At 37.2% G+C, this 20,358-nt stretch overlaps 1 protein-coding gene across 3 annotated transcripts in view; it reads left to right on the top strand.

Annotated features, from left to right (window-relative positions):
• Positions 1 to 250: 250 nt before the first annotated feature.
• Positions 251 to 20,358, top strand: part of FOXN2 (forkhead box N2) — a 55,035-nt gene continuing 34,927 nt past the window's right edge. The window contains exon 1 of one of the 3 annotated variants that reach the window (XM_059078326.2): positions 251 to 458. The gene's annotated coding sequence lies outside the window, so the exon portion shown is untranslated. Of the gene's footprint in view, positions 459 to 1,218; positions 1,353 to 20,358 lie in introns of those variants that run through there. The other 2 variants (XM_059078329.2, XM_059078327.2) reach the window with 2 other exon arrangements.

The raw sequence follows: 20,358 nt of genomic DNA, 5'->3' as shown, positions 1-20,358 counted from the left end.
GCCCGAAACCCGACTGGCCCACTACGTCTCCGCCCTGCTTTCCGTGCGAGCCCCGCCCTTCCGGACACCGCATCCCCCTTCCTCCCCAACCCGCCGCCTGGGCAGCCTGCCGGGTCCCAGGCCTGGCCCCCCGGTAGGAGGTGGGAGGGGACAGGGAGGGACGGGCGGAGCCCCCCTCCCAAGGGGTCGCTGGAGGCGGGGACCGGAGGGAGGGGCGGGGCTCATCTCCTTGGCGCCGCGTTGCCATGGCAGCGGGGGAGGGCGGAGGAAGGGGAGGAAGAGAGCCGTAGGGGGATGTGGTACTGCCGCGGCCGCCACCGCAGCTGCCGCTGCCTGCTCGTTGCCGCGTCTTCCCGGAGGCGGCTACTGGAAGCCGCCGGGAGCAGCTGCGGTGCTCTGCCATATTGTGTCTTCCCCTGCTCGTTCCTCACCCCTCCGCTGCGGCGGCCGAGCTGACGGTGAGTCCCGGGAGGAGCGGCGCCCTCCCCAGCCGGCGCCGCCCGGCGTCCGCGCTCCGGTCAGCGCGTGCGGCGGGCGCCGGGCGTGGGGCGCGGAGGCGGCTGTCCCGTGACGGGCCCGGACATTTTTGTCCCGTGAGGGATTGGCGCTGGCGCGGGGGTCTCCCCTGCGCGCGCCTTGGGTGGCGTGTGGGCTCCCGGGGGGATGGCGAACTGAGGGTAGTGCGGCCCCGTGAGGAGTTAGGAGTTTTTCCTGAGGGTTGTAATGACCGCCCGGGAGCGGGTGTCGCGCGGCGAGGGGTGCCGGCTCTTCAGAAAGGCTCGGAGGTGGCCCCGAGGACGCTTAGGGCTCAACTCGGGACGAATCTGCTGTTGGGGGAAGCGCCCCAAGCCCGTCAGGAGTCTTTGCAGCACACACGCACCCCCTTCCCCCGCCCCCGGCATAAAGTGCAGCGAGACGTGCGGGGTGTGGAGCCCTCGCCCGGCCCCGGGCGGACTGGCTGGGCCCGGCCAAATAGTGCCCGGGGTGGCTCCGGGCGCGGCCGGCAGTGAACTTCGAGCAGCGGGGCGGCTGGGCGTTGGGGGTGCGCAGGGGCGGGTCCCGGATGTGGGGGTGGCCAACCCCGGCACCCCCGGCCCCTCCTCCAGCGGGCGCCCGGGGGGCCTCCGAGGGTGACTGTCTTGGTGGGATGGGAGTTAGTGTTTCAGCGCTGCAATATGGACACTTCCTGTTCGCCGCTTCTCTTGGGCCCTTGGTTATCTCTGCCCTTACCGGGAAGGTGAGAGGTCGTGTGGGCGTGTGCGAGGCCCTTCAGCCTTCTGAGTTCGCCCCATCGCAACAGCAGCGAGGCTGGAACCCGGGAGGACGGTGGGCGTCAGGGGAAGGCGGCCCATGTGCGTAGTGCTCCATCTTACTCAACTCCACCCCATTGCCCCTTTGCAGAATGCCTCTGTTCCCATCGCAGCTCACGGGAGTTGGCGTGTCTTAATTCACTGGGGGCACACTCTCGGGATCTTCCTGGACCTGATTTCTGCTTTAAAGCCTTTTAAAGCAGCCTCTGTACTTGGTTTTCTCCTTACAGAGAGAAGTCTTAGCGTGCAAAGAAATGACACATACTTTATTTCTTCTACCCCAACTCCGAGGTAGTGGGAGGAGGTTATTATTTCCAGGTTAGGTTACGCTGTTAATCTTGTCTCTGATTGTGACAGCCACGTGGCCGGTTGAATGTAACTGAGTGCCCTAGCGCAGCTAGGGCTGAGGCTTCACTGGTAGCCAGGGGGCTTTGTAACCATGCAGTAGCTTTGCATCCACATTTATTTTGGTGTTTTCTGAGATGAGGAAGTGGAAAAAGCTGAACCGTTCGTGTCTATCTCTGTTCCAACCGAATGGGAGACTTTGTTTTCTAGCAGTCCTTGTAAGGTATATATTGACATTTTTGCTTTCTGCTGTTTTGATGATTTATCTTTAAAATCTAAGCGGCAGTGTTAGCTACCATTAAGGATTGATGGGGAATAGAAGAGTACATTATGGAGTTTCTCAACTTTGGAAAAAAATCGTTTGAATTTCATAGTCGTTAATGAGAGTTTCTAATGTAATCAGAAATAATCACATTTTACAGGATTTCTTTTTGATAGTTTCATAAAAATCTCAGTTTTTCTCTTTTTACATAAAAATTGTGCTCTGGAAAGATATAAATATATTACCAGTGAAAATACTTGTTTAGGGATAAAATAAATACTTGTTTGATTTGTGCATGGGCACTTTCTTAAGCTTTTTTAAGGAAAAGTATTAACAGTTCATATAAATGTAAACATCAACAGATATTAAGGGAATGAAATTAAAGTTTTAGAGTATATAAAAGTAAAAGGTCAAGGGCTGAAGATCAAAAAATTAAAAAGTAAGATAAATAAAATGAAATAATTTAAAATAAATTATTCTAAAGTAAGATAAAAAAGGCTGAACATAAACTTTTGGCGAGTTTGGAATTTTTAGAATTTAAGAATTACATACAATCCTTGGTTACTAGTACATCATGTTTCATTTTGTAAATGTTTTGGTGAGTTTGAATTATTTCTGTAACATGTTTTTATTCGAATCAGTTTTACTTGAAGAGTGCTAAACCACAGAAAACATTTAGAATGTTTAAAAGAACTGTGTGGAGAAGTTACAGTAGCACCATTTACTAGAATTTTAATTATGTCGTAATAGTGGTTTTCAGTCAGTGAAGCATAGTTAAAAAGATTGGAGAGGCTTAGGTGCAGAAAAAATAATGCAATTGAGAAATGAATATGTGTGTTGACCACTGAGAGCAGTGCATAGTTGAGAAAGAATAAATGAGGTGAAGAAATACTTATATAAAGCAGGAAGCACTGAAAACATATGCTGGGAGATAGCTACATTATTAGTTATGGGATCTGGCTATCAAATAAAACTTTAAAAAGTGCCATCCAAACAAGGATTAATCTTGTTCTTATGGCAGCTTGTATGTGTGTGCCTTGCTTTTAGATTGTTGTCATTTTAGTAAGTGGGTTTTGCATAAATCCAAAAAGCTCCTCCAAAAACAAAGTTTTGAGGGCCCAATTCTTTGCTGATTTTTTTTTTTTTTTAATTTTTAATTTTTGGCTGTGTGGGGTCTTCGTTGCTGCCTGCAAGCTTCTCTCTAGTTGTGGTGTTCGGGTTTTCTCTCTCTAGTTGTGGCGCACTGGCTTACTTACCCCACGGCATGTGGGATCTTAGTTCCCTGACCATAGATCAAACCTGGGTCCCCTGCAATGGAAGGTGGATTCTTTACCACTGGACCACCAGGGAAGTCCCTTTGCTGATTTCTTAGGGAAGAAAAAGTGTTCTAATATTTGATCCCTATTCTTGGGTTGAAGAGACATGATTAATATATGTGAAAAATAGTTTACAATGTGAGATGATATAATTCGGAGTTAAATTGTATGATGCAGGCAGATGCTGTAACAGTTGAGAACGAAACTAGAGAGTTTGAGTAGATAGGGGAGGCTTCTTGAAGAAAGTAAGTCTTCTGTTTTCCAAAGTCTAACCTTCATGTTACTCCCATTAGATTAATTTTCCTAAAGGTTATATCACTCTAACAACCAAAACACCTTATATCAAGGATAATACTAAATTTCTTCTCAAGATTTTTCAAACTTTGGTCCCAGTCTTCTCCCTTCTTACCTTCCACTGACATATAGGAACTGTTCATTATTCACTACTTCAACATGGTATATCAATTTACTACTTTTTACATTTGCTGATACAACATTTTTCTGTTGGAAATGCACCTGCACACATCCTCTTAACTGTTGAAGATCTTCTCAAACTTGAGGCTTGGTTAAAATCTTGATTGCCCTGCGAGCCTTAGAATCATAGAATTTTAGACCTGTCTTCCACCTCTCCAGCTGAAATTCTTTTCTCTAATAGCATATTATTCTGTTGGGTTGTAGCATTCTATACTGCCTTGTTTTTATTTAATAAATATTTTTTGAGCACCTACCATGCACCAGGCACTGTTATAGTAACTGAGGCTACAGCCTTGAATAAGACAAATTCCCATATTCTTTGTTATCTTTTTAGGTTTTATCACTCCAAGAAAATTATAGTCTTTGACCACCCAGAGGAGTCTTTTTCCCCCCACCTCAGGTATATGTTATATGCTTAGTGATCATTTGATTATTATCTGAGTAAAGGAAAGGCAGCACTTATGAGGTGGAGAGATGGATGGAAAAGTCTTTCTTTATAAGTTCAGGGTACAAAGGAATACCAATTATGGATGGGCTTGAAAACATCACTTTTGAATTTAAACATGGTTTAATGCCAAAAAAAGAAAAAAGTGGCATTTAAGCTTGTGAATGATAGGATAAAATCCTTATTTGAGGAAGGTTCATTTGACAGTAGTGTGCAGGACTAATTATTGACTATGGGAAGGAAAGAGATTTATTAAAGGACAAATCAATAACTTTGAGAAGGAGGTTTGGAAGGGGAGCATAATCAAGAAGATGGTGAGTTTAGTTGGAGTGTTAGGTGAGTGGGAGATATCAAGGTGAATATAACCTTTAATGACTAGAGATTAGAGCTGTGAGATAATCCATTTAATATAGAGGTGACAGCTAATGTTACAATTTTTTGTTATAGAGTTAGTAATTGAAGTATTGAGGCCTAAGAATGATGCTTTGGGAAACAAGAATAAGGGGCATCCGCTTTGGTCATATGTGACTTCATAATACCGTAGACTTGTTCAATAACTTAATTTCCACTCTATGAGAATGCTACCAAATATATAGGAACCAAAATAGTGTTTATCATCATTCACTTCCAAAGGATTTTGATTCATATATTTCTTATTCCCCTTACCCTAACTTTTTAAATTTAAATAAACATTTAATTTTATTTTTTTGTGTGTGCGGTATGCGAGACTCTCACTGTTGTGGCCTCTCCCGTTGCAGAGCACAGGCTCCGGACACGCAGGCTCAGCGGCCATGGCTCATGGGCCCAGCCGCTCCGCGGCATGTGGGATCTTCCCAAACCGGGGCATGAACCCGTGTCCCCAGCATCGGCAGGCGGACTCTCAACCACTGCGCCACCAGGGAAGCCCCTAAACATTTAATTTTAGAATCGTTTTACAGTTAGAGAAAAGTAGCAAGATAGTAGAGTATACCTCACCCAGTTTACCCTATTGTTAACATCTTACATTACAGTGGTACAGTTGTCACAACTAAGGAAACAAAATTGCTACTTTACTATTAACTAAATTGCATACTTTATTCAGATTTCATTAGTTTTTCCCTAGTGTCCTTTTTCTGTTCCAGAATTCTAGTTTCTCAAATTTTTCTTATTTCTGATGATTGTGACAGTTTTTAGGAGTACTAGTCAGAAATCTTATAGAATGTCCCTCAGTTGAGATTTATCTAACATTTTCCTCATGATTAGACTGGGGTTAGAGTTTTAGGGAGGAAGACAACAGAGGTGAAGTGCCATTTTCTTCACAGCGTATTAAAGGTATATACTAAGAACATAAAATCGATATAATGTTAACAAACGTTGATCACCTGTTTGAGGTCTTTGTCAGGTTTCACTCCCCACCCATTCATACTCTTTGGAATCAAGTTACCAAGCACAGCTTATGCTCAAGGCCTTGACCTAATTTTAATTCATGTATTTTTTTTTATTTCCCTCAACCTAATTTTCTTGTCCATAAATAAACATTAAACTTGGACAAATATTCATTGAGCATCTTCTGTATTTAAGTGCGAAGGATATTGTGGTGAGCAGGAGACATCATTTCTACTCTTTTGGAGTCTGCCTGATGTGAACATAAAATAAATAGAATTTATCCCCTCACCTACATAGGTCTTATTTCACTGACAGTTGTAAGCATATGTAAGCCTGAAAGGCTAAATAAAGTTCTTAAGTAGCCATTTAGAAAATATGCTGTTATCAAAAAGATAAAATATATGTACCATTAAAATAACCATCTTTTTGCTACCAACATGGATAAGGGAAAATTACTTTGATTCTCTCCAAGTAGTTATATTACTGTTTAATTAGCAGAATAGTTTAATTATTGTTAATTATCTTCGTATCTTATAAAGTTTGCAGGTTGTATAAGAAAATTCTTGGCTTCTTGATTGTATTTCAGAGGCATTTGGTGCTTTTGCTACTTAGAGGTTTTTTGGTAAGAAGTGATTTGAAAGATGTGTTGAATAAGAATTTCAGTTAATTTTTTCTACTTAAGTGGGTTAACTAAAAGCACTGTTACTTTTGGACTCTTATTGAAATTCTCCCTAAAATGTATTATTAATACATTTACACTTTTCACATTTTATAGTGTTCAGCCCACTGAGCATAATTTAATATTTAAATTAGAATTTTGACACAGAGAACAGTTATTTTGAGTTTTTATATAACCTTGGAGGTAGAGAATTGAAATTGATGAACTTACATCCTTGTGGTTTGTTTATCTTAAAAGAGGAAATACAGGAAAAAAGGAAGAGATTTCTTGTAAATTGAGATTTTACTGTTCCTTCTGCCTGCCCTATGCCTCTGTCCAACTCCTCCATCCTTAAAGTTCAATTTAAATTCTACCTCTATGCTGATTGAGCAACATTTATTAATAATCATGGCAACAATTACTACCTTTTATCAGGTGCCTACTATGTTCTGGCATGGCATTATACTAGATACATGAGTATATAATTTAATTCTCCAAAACAACTGTGCAGGACATGTTTTATTATAAAGAAACAGAAGTTATGTAAATGCAGACCTGGGTGTTTGAGCCCAGGTCTGTCAGATTTTTAAATTTCATATTCTTTGTGCTGTGACCTGAAGTCTTTGAAAAATGGATATTTGCCAGGATGAGATACTTCTCTCCCAGGAAAAAGTAAGGAAGAATACAGGGTAAAGAGAGCAAACTAATATTTATAGAATGTGTATTCTGTGACATGAATGCCACTACTTTATTGTCATAGTGAATTAAGTAAGTGGTATTCCTTGGGATGTAAGGGGGTTAAGTCATTTGTCAGAGATTGCATAAGGAAGTTGGTAGGTGATGGGTCTGCTTGACTTCAAAGCCTTATTAGTCTTTTACTTTTCTAGTACAGGATGCTGCTATTTTTATTCATTCATTTAAACATTTGCTTACTAAATATTATGGTCTGCGGTAGAGCATACAAATGAATGTATTTTTGTTCTGCCTACAAGGATTTATATTCTAGTACAATATTTCTTAAATGGATGATAGAGAATCAATATAGTAAATTGTGACCAACATCTCTTAAATACAATTAAATAGAAAATTTCAGTGTGTTGTATGTGGTAAGGATAAAAGTGCTATTTCATTTTGTTTCTGTTATACATGTAAGTGTATCATGGATCTCTTATAAAACTATATTTCTTATTGTGGGATAGCATCAAAAGTTTGAAAACTACTGGTCTAGTGGCTGAGTTAGAAAGATAAGCAAATAATTATGAATAATCAGAAATAGCAAGTAGGGCTCTAAATAGGATGCTAAGGAAGCATGATTGGAAAAAATTGTATAATTCAAGGAAGGCTCGTAGAGAGATGACTGAGTCTCTCTGAAACATGGGGTGGAGAGCCTAAAATACACCTAAAAGCATGAAGAAGTTAAAGAGCATTGTATATTCAGGAAGCTTGGGGTGGTGTAAAATAGGTACAAACAGGAGCCAGATTTTTTATGGAATTTGTAGGCCACCGTACTAAAGATTGTAGATTTTATTAGGCCCATGGTTTTTCTGGAGTCTCATGGCATTCTTTTGCTAAAGAACAGATACATTTGTGTATTTGATTCTATCATACAATCAAGAAACAATTTTAGGAATAGAAAATTTGACCATATAACACGTTGTGTAGTATAAAATGTTGGGTATGAGCACAACCTTTTATTTTATTTTATTTTTGTGCGGTACGCGGGCCTCTCACTGCTGTGGCCTCTCCCGCCGCGGAGCACAGGCTCCGGACGCTCAGGCTCAGCGGCCATGGCTCACAGGCCTAGCCGCTCCGCGGCATGTGGGATCTTCCCGGACCGGGGCACGAACCCGTGTCCCCTGCATCGGTAGGTCGACTCTCAACCATTGCGCTACCAGGGAAGCCCTGAACACAACTTTTGATAAAAACAATCACAACCAAAAAAAGATTAAGCCGTTTTGAGGCTACAATCAAATGTTCCTTTTCTACTTTTTCTTGCATTTTTGCTATTGCTAGCAGACTAATGGTAGCAGGTGCCAAAGTTTGAAGAAAACTTTATAAGAGAAAATTGTTCATTTTTTTCCTTTGATTTGGAAGACAGCCATTATTCAATTTTGAGGACAGTAGGGACCCTCTATTGGAATATTAACATCAGACCCATTTCTGTAAGCCACAGTTTGCAACCTTTACCTACAGCTGTGTTTTGTTTGGCCTGGAGTATTAAAAAATTTTTTTTGCAAATTTGCCAACATTTAAATATTGGTACATTTCACACAAAAATCTAGAGTTCTTTTGTCCCTTGAAAAATTGAACATCGTGGCATGGTTTCATGGGTTGATTGGGTGAAGCTTATAAGCAGCTGCCCTCTTTTGGCAGTCTCCATCATTCTCTGTTGTCTTACAGCAGACCAGCTTCACTTGTTTGTTGCCTGCTTGGTTCTTGTAAGGCTTTTGAATTGCCTGCTGTGTACTGTTATTTTGTGAAGTGTTTTAAAAGGGAGATTTTGGGTCTTTGGAAGATCATTCTGCCAGTATTGTAGAAGATGGATTGGAGGAATATGAGGTGCGTCTGGTTAGAATTTTAATGCAGGTGGGATGCCCTTTTCTTCTTCTGAACCCATATTACTTTGTACTTTTCTCAAAGCACTTACTATATATACCTTTCTCTTATATGTGTTACATATCTCTTCAACTAAATTGTAAACACCTCATACATAACATGTGCTGAGTGAATGCTTGTTGAATTTAATTATATTTATTTTTAAGAAGACCATGTTTGTTTGTCTCAAAGGTGATTTTTCTTGGCAGTTTTAGAGTACCTCTTAACTGAAAAAATCTTTTACAAATTTTAAGTATTGCAGTTTATTCTAAGAATGAGTAAATGTCAAACAGTTTTAAACCGTGTGTTACATGTGCAAAACAGAACAGGTAGGTTCTGTATAATAAGATGGTGGACTTTTAACTCATTGTCCTGTTTGCCAAACATCAGGATGAAACACTGTGGGAAACTTGTCTCTTGGTTTGCCGTGTAATTTTTTTAAGTCATTTTGAAGATTATTCCAAGAGTTTTTTGTTACTATGTTTTCTACTGATAGTTAGAAGTAGTTTTAAATTAATACCATTTATGGTTTTTTATTTTCTAAATTATTAAAATGCTTTTTACTGTAAAATAAAATGTAGATGCAGAAAACCGCACAAGAAATGTGCAGCTTAGTGAATTATTCTAAGGCCAACCCTCATGTAACCATCTTCCTGGTAAGGAATAGAATTTTGCCAGCCACCTTAGAAGCCCTTTTGAGTGCCTCTTCCAAAATATAACTCCCTTCCTTCAAAAACTAACCACTATTCTAACTTTTTTGAAAATCCCTTAAGTTTCTTTTTGGTTTTATTACCCAAGTATGTGTCCTTAGACAGTGTGGTTAGCTTGCTTGCACCCTTCCTCTCTTCCCTTCCTCTTTATTTCTTTCTGTTTAAGTTTTCTTCCTTTTTACCCTTTGTTTCTCTTAAGGCTTTATCTTATATGTTTATTTTTTCTTGTATTGCTTTAACTTAAGTCTTCATTTCTGAAATGGTTTTTTTTTCTTTTATTTCACATTCTTTGTTGAGCTCTGTCACTTTATTTCTGAGCTTTTTTTTAATTTTTAAATTTTATTTATTTTTTTTATAGCAGGTTCTTATTATCTATTTTATACATATTAGTGTATACATGTCAATCCCAATCTCCCAATTCATCACACCACCACCACCACACACACACCCCGCCACTTTCCTGAGCTTTCCTAATTCTGATTTTTTTTTCATGCCTTACATAATTTTTTTAAGCTCTTTTTGAAATAGATGCTCATTTTTGTCTCTCCTGTGAGCATGTCTTTCTGGCATGCTTTCATTGTAGGATATCATTTTATTCCCTGTTTTTTCTTTTATATCTTTATTTTATTTACTTATTTATTTTTACTGTGGTAAGTACATTTAACACGAGATCTACCCTCTTAAAATTTTAAGTGTACAATACAGTATTGGTGACTATAGGAAATGTGTTGTACAGCAGATCTCTAAAACATATTCACCTTGTGAAATGGAAACTTTTACCCATGGAACAACTCCCATTTCCCCCTCTGCCCTGCTTCTCTGAGTTTAACTATTTTTCTTATATATATATATATATATATATATATATATATATATATATATATATATAATTTATTTATTTAGGCTGTGCTAGGTCTTAGCTGTAGCACGTGGGATCCTTGTTGCAACATGCAGGCTTCTTCAGTTGTGGCATGCGGACTTCTTAGTTGCGGCATGCGGGCTTCTTAGTTGTAGCATGAGAACTTAGTTGCGGCATGCATGTAGGATCTAGTTCCCTGGCCAGGGAATGAACCCAGGCCCCCTGCATTGGGAGCGTGGGGTCGTATCCACTGGACCACTGGGGAAGTCCTGAGTTTTAACTATTTTTCTGTTTCTCTTTCCTTATTGTAACTTTGTATGATATTCAACCCTCAACACTTTTCATCATTTCTTTATATGAAACTAGTTTTCTTGAACTTGTAGGAGGAGGCTTGGTTCCAATAGCTCTTTTAACTTCACAGTCCTCTGTTTTTTGTTTTTATCCATCATTTAAAAAATGGTGGATGCTTTCAGAGATTTTCTGGCTCTTTCTACTCTGGCACTTATGTCTGGACCCTCTTTCCTTAATCTTGATTTTCCCTATCCTGCTCAATTTTGTTCTATTCCCAGTACTTCCTCTTAAGTCTAGGGTCTGTCTTGGAAGAGAGCCCCAAAGGTCAAGTTTTGAGAGCTCAAAGGGACTAGATTGTTTCATGTCTGTAGGCCTTACTGTAGACCCCTTGCACTTACCCACTTTTGGAATAGCTTCAGCTTCTGTTCAAAAACTGTCTCTCAGTACTTTCCAGGGAATACCTTTTGGCTGTTTTGTGCTTCTGTTCTCAAGTCCCTCAGACACCTCATTGCTTCCCTCTATTTTCTCTCACTTAGACACTGATAGAAAATAAGTCTGTGAGCTGGTGGTTTGTTTATATGTCCTTGTATTTTGAGGTTTGCAGGGAGACTTTGTTAAATTGTTTTATTGTAGTTATTACCCATGGGTTTGGGGTTTGCTCTGTAGCTGCTCTGCCTGTTTTTATGTGAAGATTTGCAAGGAATCAAAAATTTGCTGCCACAACAGCTGTCATCTTCCCCAAATCATCTTCCTGATAATTTTAATTCAGGGAGTGGTCATGTCTTTTTTTCCTAAAATCTTGACAAAAAACTTTCATTTCTTCTGAAATTATTGCCACTTAATGCCGTCCACTGGTTGTATATAGATGTCACAAAATTCTGAACCTGTTGTTTTGCCCTGATTATTTCTTCATAGTTAAGAGAGCGTTTAAGAATCTATTAAAGATCCTTTGGGAAATTGTGAAAGGGTCATGGGATTGTCTTTCTGTTGCAAATATACAAGTGTTAGTGCTTTGACTTTTAATGCTTTAGCTTTTTCCAATATTTAAAAGCTAACTTATATCGTGTATACCTAGGACCATTCTTAAATTACAGAGAAAAAATTGGGTTTAATAACAAGAATCAGATGCATGAAAGTAAATAATTGCAGTGTGAGACATACCCTTCTAGACATGGATTCTAGTACTGTGGGAACATAGAGTAGGAACTTTCCCCAATGAGTGGGATTGAGTGAGGTGGATTTTATAGTCATAATGGAGGCTTATTAATGGTGTGTCAGTACCTTTAACAGCTCATTATCTCTGTTTTTTTCAAACTTTTTCTTTAGTAGTTCTTCATACACATGGATTAGCATTAGGCTTTCTTTAATTGCAACTTCATAAGAGTGTGTTGTTCAGATGGAATTAAAATAATTGATGTTTAAAAGTTTCCTTTTGGGCTTCCCTGGTGGCGCAGTGGTTGAGAGTCCGCCTGCCAATGCAGGGGACACGGGTTCGTGCCCCGATCCGGGAAGATCCCACATGCCGCGGAGCGGTTAGGCCTGTGAACCATGGCCGCTGAGCTTGTGCGTCTGGAGCTTGTGCTCCGCAACGGGAGAGGCCACAACAGTGAGAGGCCCGTGTACGGAAGTTGCCTTTTGTGATAAAACTATTTTCCAAATATTTCTTAAGTAGAGAACTGAAATTTAGGAAGTGAAATGATCACAGAGCAGAATGGAGCATAGTATCTAACATAATATTCTTTACTTGAAAGTTAATAGCTCAGTAAATAGTTTTTTAATGAATATCATATTTCACCCTTCAACTTTTTGTTCCATATAGTTTGATTAAAATGTCTCCTTTGTTTAATTGAAAAACACTTATCATGCAGTATAATTTGAGTATAATTTTACCTTTGTGTTTCTCATCTAGTTGGCAGCAAGTTAGAGCCAGGTTGTACTTGCTTGAAGTATTCTGCTTATGTGTGTTGAACCCATTGTTTCCTAGTCTCCTCTGGTTTTTTATTTAGTCTGGATTAAATACTTTATAATATAGAACTTTAGTGTTTATAAAGTGATTTCATGTCAGTTGTTTCTTTTGAGCTGTTGACACAAATAACTACTGTAAAAAGAGGACATATAAATGCAATTGGAACATTGTGAGAGATTGAAAATCCCTAAGAGAAGTTCAGGTGGGAATTACATGGAGGAGTTGTCATTAAATGAGGCCTTAAATATTAGGGTTTTGACTGTTTGGTGGTAGGGAGGGTAGACAATCCTGAATAGCAGGAGCAAGCATATAGAGAAATGTACAGGAAGTATTTGAACAGGTTTGTCTAGTTTGGACTAACTTCATATGGAAGAGCATTAGGGTGAGGATGTATTGATAGATACTGAGTCAGATATATTGATGATAGTATGTAGCTTTCTTTGTTGTTGTTCTTATGAAGCAATCTGGGTAGGGTGACAGCTAGTATACTAGTGAAGAGCATGAGCTCTGGAGTCACATTATTCCCTGAGCTTATATCCCAGTTGTGCCACTTCAAGATTTGTGATGTGGGTACACTATTTAATCTCTCTGCATCTGTTGCCACATAAAATGGACACTGATAATAGCAGTTGCCTGATAGAGTTGTTACAAAGATTAAAAGAGTTAATACTAGTAAAACACCTGGTATCAATAAGCATTCAATGAATTTTTTTATGTAACAAAGTACTAGCTCTCATTATGTGTACATAATTTATACACACACTCACACATGTTGGAAATGTACATACAAGTAGGAAAGGTACGTCTTACCATGTATATATCTACAGGAAAGCTAGTAATATTTGAATTTCAGTTTTTAATAGCACTTAGATTATTGTAGAACAAAAGTTCAACCATCTCATTTTATAGATGTCACAATTATGTAGTAGCAGAGCTGGAACCAAGATCTGTCAGACAATAAATATTTGAGCAGTAAACAAAACAGACAACTGTTTTGTCTGCCATTATGGAGCTTTCAGTCAGTTAGGAAAGATGTGTATTGAGCCATCTCAGGTGTGCCAAATGTTATTAAAAAGTATAGGCAATTATGGAAGAAAAGACCTTTGGGCCCTCTGTAGTTTGGGATGTTAGAGAAAGTCTCTCAAGATTTTTAAGCTGAAATACGAATGATAGCTGTTAGCCAGGGCTAGGTGAAATGTACATACAAGTAAGAATGAAATGAAGAGTATTTTAGGCAAAGATAGTAGCATTTGTGAAGACCCTGAGGGAGGAGAAAGCATGGCCTATTCAGACATCTCAAGTGGGGAGAACAAGGGAGAGTGGCAAAAGATAAGGCCAGAAATGTTAGACAGGGGCTAAGTTAGGCAGAATCTCGTACACCATGTTAAGGCCTTTGGACTTTGACCTAAGGGTCCCTTTGATGAATTAAGCAAGAAAGGGACATTTTCAGTTTTGCATTTTATAAGATTATGCTATATGATAGAGAACAAATTAGGAGCATCAGGCATAGATGCAGGGGGACTAATTTAGGAAGATATTATTAGAGCCACTATGTATGTTTGTGCAGAACACAAACTGTAGGGGGTACCATTCATGTAGACTGCCATTGTAGTGGTCTAGATGAGAGATGATGTTGACCTGGACTATAGTTGTGACTGAAGGTGGAGAAATATGGGCAGATTTCAGGTTTAACGACTCCAAAATCTATCTCTGGACCAAACCTCTCTCCTGAACTTTAGATCACATATATCCCAAATGCCCACTCTACTTGAGTATCTCACAAGTATCTCAAACTCAACAGGTCAAAACAAAAAGTACACACACACACACACACACACACACACACACACACACACACACATCACCAGAAACATTGATATGCCTCCAAGAAGAAAAACAGCCATATTCTCTTTCATTATTCTCTATATAGTATTATCAAATGGAAATAACATCCACTCAGTTGCTGATTCTATCTACTAGTAGTGCAAACTAGCTGTAAATAGCTGCAGTTGATATGGCTACTTAGAATTCGGGTTTTATATTTCATGTAAGTTTATTTAGAAACTTGAATGATTATTACAGTTAAGTATTACTACTTTCTAAAATGCTCTGGAGATAATCTATTTAATAACATATACTTTTAAAAAAATAAATTTATTTATTTATTTATTTTTGGCTGTATTTGGTCTTTGCTGCGGGTGGGCTTTCTCTAGTTACGGTGAGCGGGGACTTCTCTTGTTGCGGTGGCTTCTCTTGTTGCAGAGCATGGGCTGTAGGTGCATGGTCTTCAGTAGTTGTGGCACGTGGGCTCAGTAGTTGTGGCTTGCAGGTTCTAGAGTGCAGGCTTAGTAGTTGTGGCACACGGGCTTAGTTGCTCTGCGCCATGTAGGGTCTTCCTAGACCAGGGCTCGAACCCATGTTCCCTGCATTGGCAGGCAGATTCTTAATCACTGTGCCACCAGGGAAATACCAATAATATATACCTTTAATAATTGTTAGCATAAATATATTTTACTTAAGTAAGTGTTCATATAGGGTTAGTTTAGTCCTGTTTTAAAGAGGACTTAATTCTGTGTTAAGTTAATCATGCTTTTGTATTGTTTTTAGAATTACATATAAAATCAGTATATTAAGTCAACCAGTATACAGTCTTAAGTTTTAATCTTGGTTTCCAAATTTGATATGGGTTATATTAGTAAGGTAAGATATCATTGTCTGCCTTTATTATTTATTTTGATCATGAATTTGCTTTTAAAAGATGCTATTTTCAGTGGAACAATTCACTGTAGATTTACTGCATGGCTGACTAATTATAGCTTATATTCAAGGCACTGAAAATCATATTACACATAAATTTTGGTGATAAAGAATGCCACCTGTTTGTATTCACATGCCAACCAAATTTATCTTTGTACTTTAGGACATTAGATCTGTTGAATTTCAGGTTTCTGTAACTTTGTTTCTTTCAAAATAACTTTTCAAGTACAGTTACAAGGCTATCAAAAAACCAAAGTGCTGCTTGGCTAACTGGTCACTACATGGTTTGTAGCACAGGTGACATTACTTCTAATTCTAGATGGTAAGGATACTTCTCTCCATTTGTGGTTTGTTTGTTTGTTTTTCTGTACTGTCAGTTTTTTTCAGCCTTTAACGCATTTTGGTTCAGATATGGCATTGATTGCAATCCCAAAGATTGAGAAGATGGGTTTTCTCAGCTAGATTTATTCTGAAAGCTAGTAGTGCTTTTTTTCTATCACTATGTTTAATAACATGTAAGGTAAACTAGTGCTATGTTTTAGATACTAATAGAAGTTTACAAATTATTTTGTCATCAACTTTTAAAAAACATTTATTAGAAATAGCTATTTTTCTCGAGAGAGAAAACAATTTTCACTCAATTTCTATCTCTTGTGGTACTATTTTTTGAAACCAGTATTTCTCTGTGTGAAAGGCAGGGTTATGTGCTAGGGATTCATTGTTTAAAAAAAATAAAGTATTTGGTCTTTATACAGAAAATATCATGTTTGTTTACTGGTTAGAAGCAATTTTTTTTTTAACTTATAAAGCTATTGCTTCATTTTAACTTTTCCAAGAAACAAATGAACAACTGAGACTTTTTTGGGGGGTGGGGGGAGACAAGTGCTGTAACAATGTGTAGGGACCCTCTATATACTGTATGTATACAAGTAGCACAAAATTGTTTAGGTAGACATGGCATTTGAACCATGGTTTACATAATGTATTTGGGCAAGTTAACTTAGGAGAAAAGTGGATTCAGTGGAAGATAACCACAACAGATCCCACTCCCCTCCCCAATTTTAGTGTTTTCTGCTTTTAGCACAAGTTGGGGAAAGGTTTTTTCCCCCCACTCAATTTTATTTCTTTTTTTACCCCTATTTGAAAAACTTTCTCTATGAGACAAATCTTTGACCCTTTTGTATTCTGCGTCCTTCCCTCCCTTTCCCTTTCTTGACTGGAAAATGTGCAGCTGCACACATTTTTTTGTTTAGAGACAATGGATCACATGCTGTGTCACCTAAATCTATGACCAAGAGGCAGTTTTATCCCTAAGAGATCATAATGCTTCAGTTGTCCTGGATACATGACATCATGTAGCATTATAATCAAACATACGTCTTTTTGCAGTAGTCCTTTTGGGATTTGAATCTACCGTCTAATCTCAATATTGGATTTTATGCGATGGACAGTATTTATAGTAGAGAACCTTAAAACAAAGAATGTATTGTAGGAAAGGTTGTGAGTTCCTTTTATATGGCTTAATTTTCTTACCTGAGGGTTACCAAAGTTATCAGATAATTTGAGTTAATAGAATATCTTTAAAGTTCTAGCGTTAAATTTGTTAGCCTTGCAAATAGTATGTGCTCAATAAGTGTTACACTATTATCACTACCAATGTGATAAATTAACAAGAAAATTGTTTTCCTTATTTAAAAATGGGGAACTCTTAAGATTTTAAAAATAATTAGTATCTGTAAACTGCTAAAATATTTTATGTTGAGCTTATTATAAGCTTATTATACTGCTGAATAAATCTAGGAAATATAGTACTGTGGCTTCCAGTCTTGAGTTATGGTACGTTTTATAATTAATTAATAAAAATGGTTTATTCCTAAGGAGGTGAAGGTGAGGAAAGGAGGGGGAAATTGAATGGAAATTCCTTTTATTATATAGTAAATCTTAATCAGAGACAAAGCTTAAATTACAGTAAAGAATTGAAGTAATTGCCAGGCAGTTCTTATAAAATTCACAAACATTTTGGATTTCTATGTATGCCTTAACTCTGTAGTAGATTTTTTTTTCCTATGGAAAACATTGTTTAGTCATGTGAGCTAAGTGAATGACAGCCTGTTTCCCCTTGCTAGGGTTGTCTTAGCCTGTCAAATGGTTTTTTATATTGGTTACTTTAAAGTGATTGGATGGGAAAGCCACAAATCTGAGAAGGGGCCTACTCTCTGGTTACTCTTTTCACACTTCTAAGATTGTTTAATTTACTGATGACATTAAGTTCTTGGTGAGAGGTAAAATAGCAAGTCAATAGAAATAAAGTTTCCAGATGTCTTAAGACCATGTAAAAAAGCATAATTAGAAATTGTAAATATATATAATTAAATACAACCAAATATCATACTCATTTGTCACACACTTCAGGAATTTAGATGTTTAAAGTATTTATAATGAGATTGATTTTAAATAGGAAGCTAGACTAGTAGGGTGAAGATGGTGAGAAACAACTGTATCTGTAGGTCAGGTGCTGCCATATAGTTCCAGATTAATCATCCCGTGCTTTAAGTCTTCTTCGGGGCTTCTCAGTACGATTGCTCAAGAGCTGGTTTCAACTTCTTTCCAGTTCTAGTAGGACATAACAGATGGCATGCTTCCTTTTTAGTCCAGTGTAGTAAAATTTTTTTAGAAACAGCAAAATTGATTTTCCTCATTTATCCTTTCTGTGTAATGAGGACAGAAATATTCAATGATTGGCTCAGGGGTGCAGGGAAGAGATAAATTGGAATAAATTTCCTTTGGAATATCAAAAATTAACTTATTTTATTTTGATGTATTTTTTCAGTGCTATTTTTCATTTCCTAAAAGGAATTCTTAAATAATATTATGGATTAAATCTAAATTTGAAACAAAAAATTATCTTACAAGAACTTACGGATTTAGGGTTCTAAGAACTATGATATAGGTAAGATAAAAACTTAATTAAAGTTGAAAAGTGTAACATGAAGAAATTCAGTAATATAATTTGAAAAGCATTTAAAAAGTATTAAACACATTAGTAGAACTGAATTAATTGCAATTATTTATTTGCTATGAATTTGTATTACTAAGGTACACATTAAAAAACTTTTATGTTCATGAGAATTGCTGGACTGAGAGCCTGATTTTTGGGGGTTGTTAAATTTTATATACATGAGTCTATTTTTAAGGTACTGTAGATGTTATCCTGAAATTTACAGTATAAGTAATATGAGTGATATCTTAAAGAAATTATTTTGAATATTTTTAACTTGGTAAGAATTCTGTAGATTCATGATAGATTCTGAACTAGTCACATACAAATAAATATAACTATATATGTAGATGTTTATATTCTTGTCCTGTTTTGATTATAGCATATTTGCCACTGTATCTTTTTGTTATTGAGAATGTCATTACTAGTGAAAACTCAACATATTTTATTTCAGAGGTAATGTAGTTATTTTTTTTAATATAAATTCTATTGTTAGAATGTTAGCATTAGGCAGCTGTTAATAAAGGAACTTAAAATCTTTTGGGGCCATTAATAACAAAAAACGTTTTGAAAGTTTATATGGTTTAAATGCTTTTAGATTATTAAACTAGAAAGATTTGAAGAAAGGTTCTGTCATGTGGTATGATTGGTAAAAGACTGACATACATAAAGTTCATGGAAACAATAAGGAAGTGAAAGTCGCATCATAAAGAAAATGATGAAACTGTTATTGCAACACTCTTCTGAGAAGTCCTAATTTCTGTCTCACCAGAGGGTGTCGTTGGTCATAAAGAAGGCCCATCCTTAATACTAGAATTTTTTAAAAAATTTCTTCAAAACACAAGTATAGTTACTGATTTTATACCCTAATTTTTTTGTATTCGAGAGATATAATATTTATAAATCTACTACTTTAGGAAGAAAGCTAATAATAATTTTTAAATTAATAAGAGTAATAATAATTACCATCTCTATAGCTAGTATTTATTGTGTACTTACTCTCTATCTTTGTTATAAGTCCTTTATATTTATTCTCATTTAATTTGTACTAACAATCTTATGAAAGTAGGTACTGTTAGAATTCTTCGTTGATAGGTCTTATAGCCTGTTGAATTGCAGACCTGGGATTTGAACCCAGGCAATATCTCTTCACAGCTCATGCTCTTTAACCCTCTGCTTCACTGCCACCAGATGTGATTCTAATGTTAATAATAATGATTTAGATTTCACTTTTATGACTTTATAATATAAAATTGCCTTACCTTTCACAAATTTAACTTCAAATGTACTGCCTCCCCAACTTTCTGTTTAGTACCTTCTAGTATTACATGTATATATTCCTTTCTCAAGGAAGAAGCCTTTCATTTTATAGTTGTACACTGTTTTACCATAGAATCTAACACCTATGACAACGGAGCCATGAGTGTAGTAGGAGTAAAAGGTTTCTTCTTAAAGCGTCTTAGAAAAGGACAAGGAGAGATTATTCTGAATAGTGTATCTCTTATACTTAGCTTTTTCTATCTTTTATCCACATTACCAGATGTAGAGATATTATAGTCATAATCCAATATAGCTTATATGTTAGCTTTGGGATATATTTTAAATTCCTTATACATTTAGATATTTCTGACATTTTAGAATTTATAATATAATACATTTCCCAGTTATCAGGAGATTGCTTATTCTGTATCCTCAGCTATTAAACTACAAGTAGACAAAAAGGGGTTCCTAAGTATTTGGGGAAAAAAATTACAAAGTTGATGCATTTAATTCATGCACTTTAAGGTGAACTCTTTACCATTATCAGATCTTACATGAAATTCTAAGGAAATTTATCTGGCTTTCCAATCTATAGCAGATAATGCTTCTATAATTGTATTTCCATGTTTCAGAAATCCAAAATGCTCAGAAAGCCAAAAGTTTTCTCTTAACCCATGTAATGTTAAAACATGATCTGAACTGATGTAAGACTATTGATGGTCTTTATTTACTCCCTTCTTACTGTGA

This window comes from Kogia breviceps, chromosome 11, assembly GCF_026419965.1.
Source record: "Kogia breviceps isolate mKogBre1 chromosome 11, mKogBre1 haplotype 1, whole genome shotgun sequence".
In the NCBI taxonomy this organism is placed as follows: Eukaryota; Metazoa; Chordata; class Mammalia; order Artiodactyla; family Physeteridae; genus Kogia; species Kogia breviceps.
Note: the sequence above shows the minus strand (reverse complement) of the source record. Positions and strands in the feature narration are given on the sequence as shown.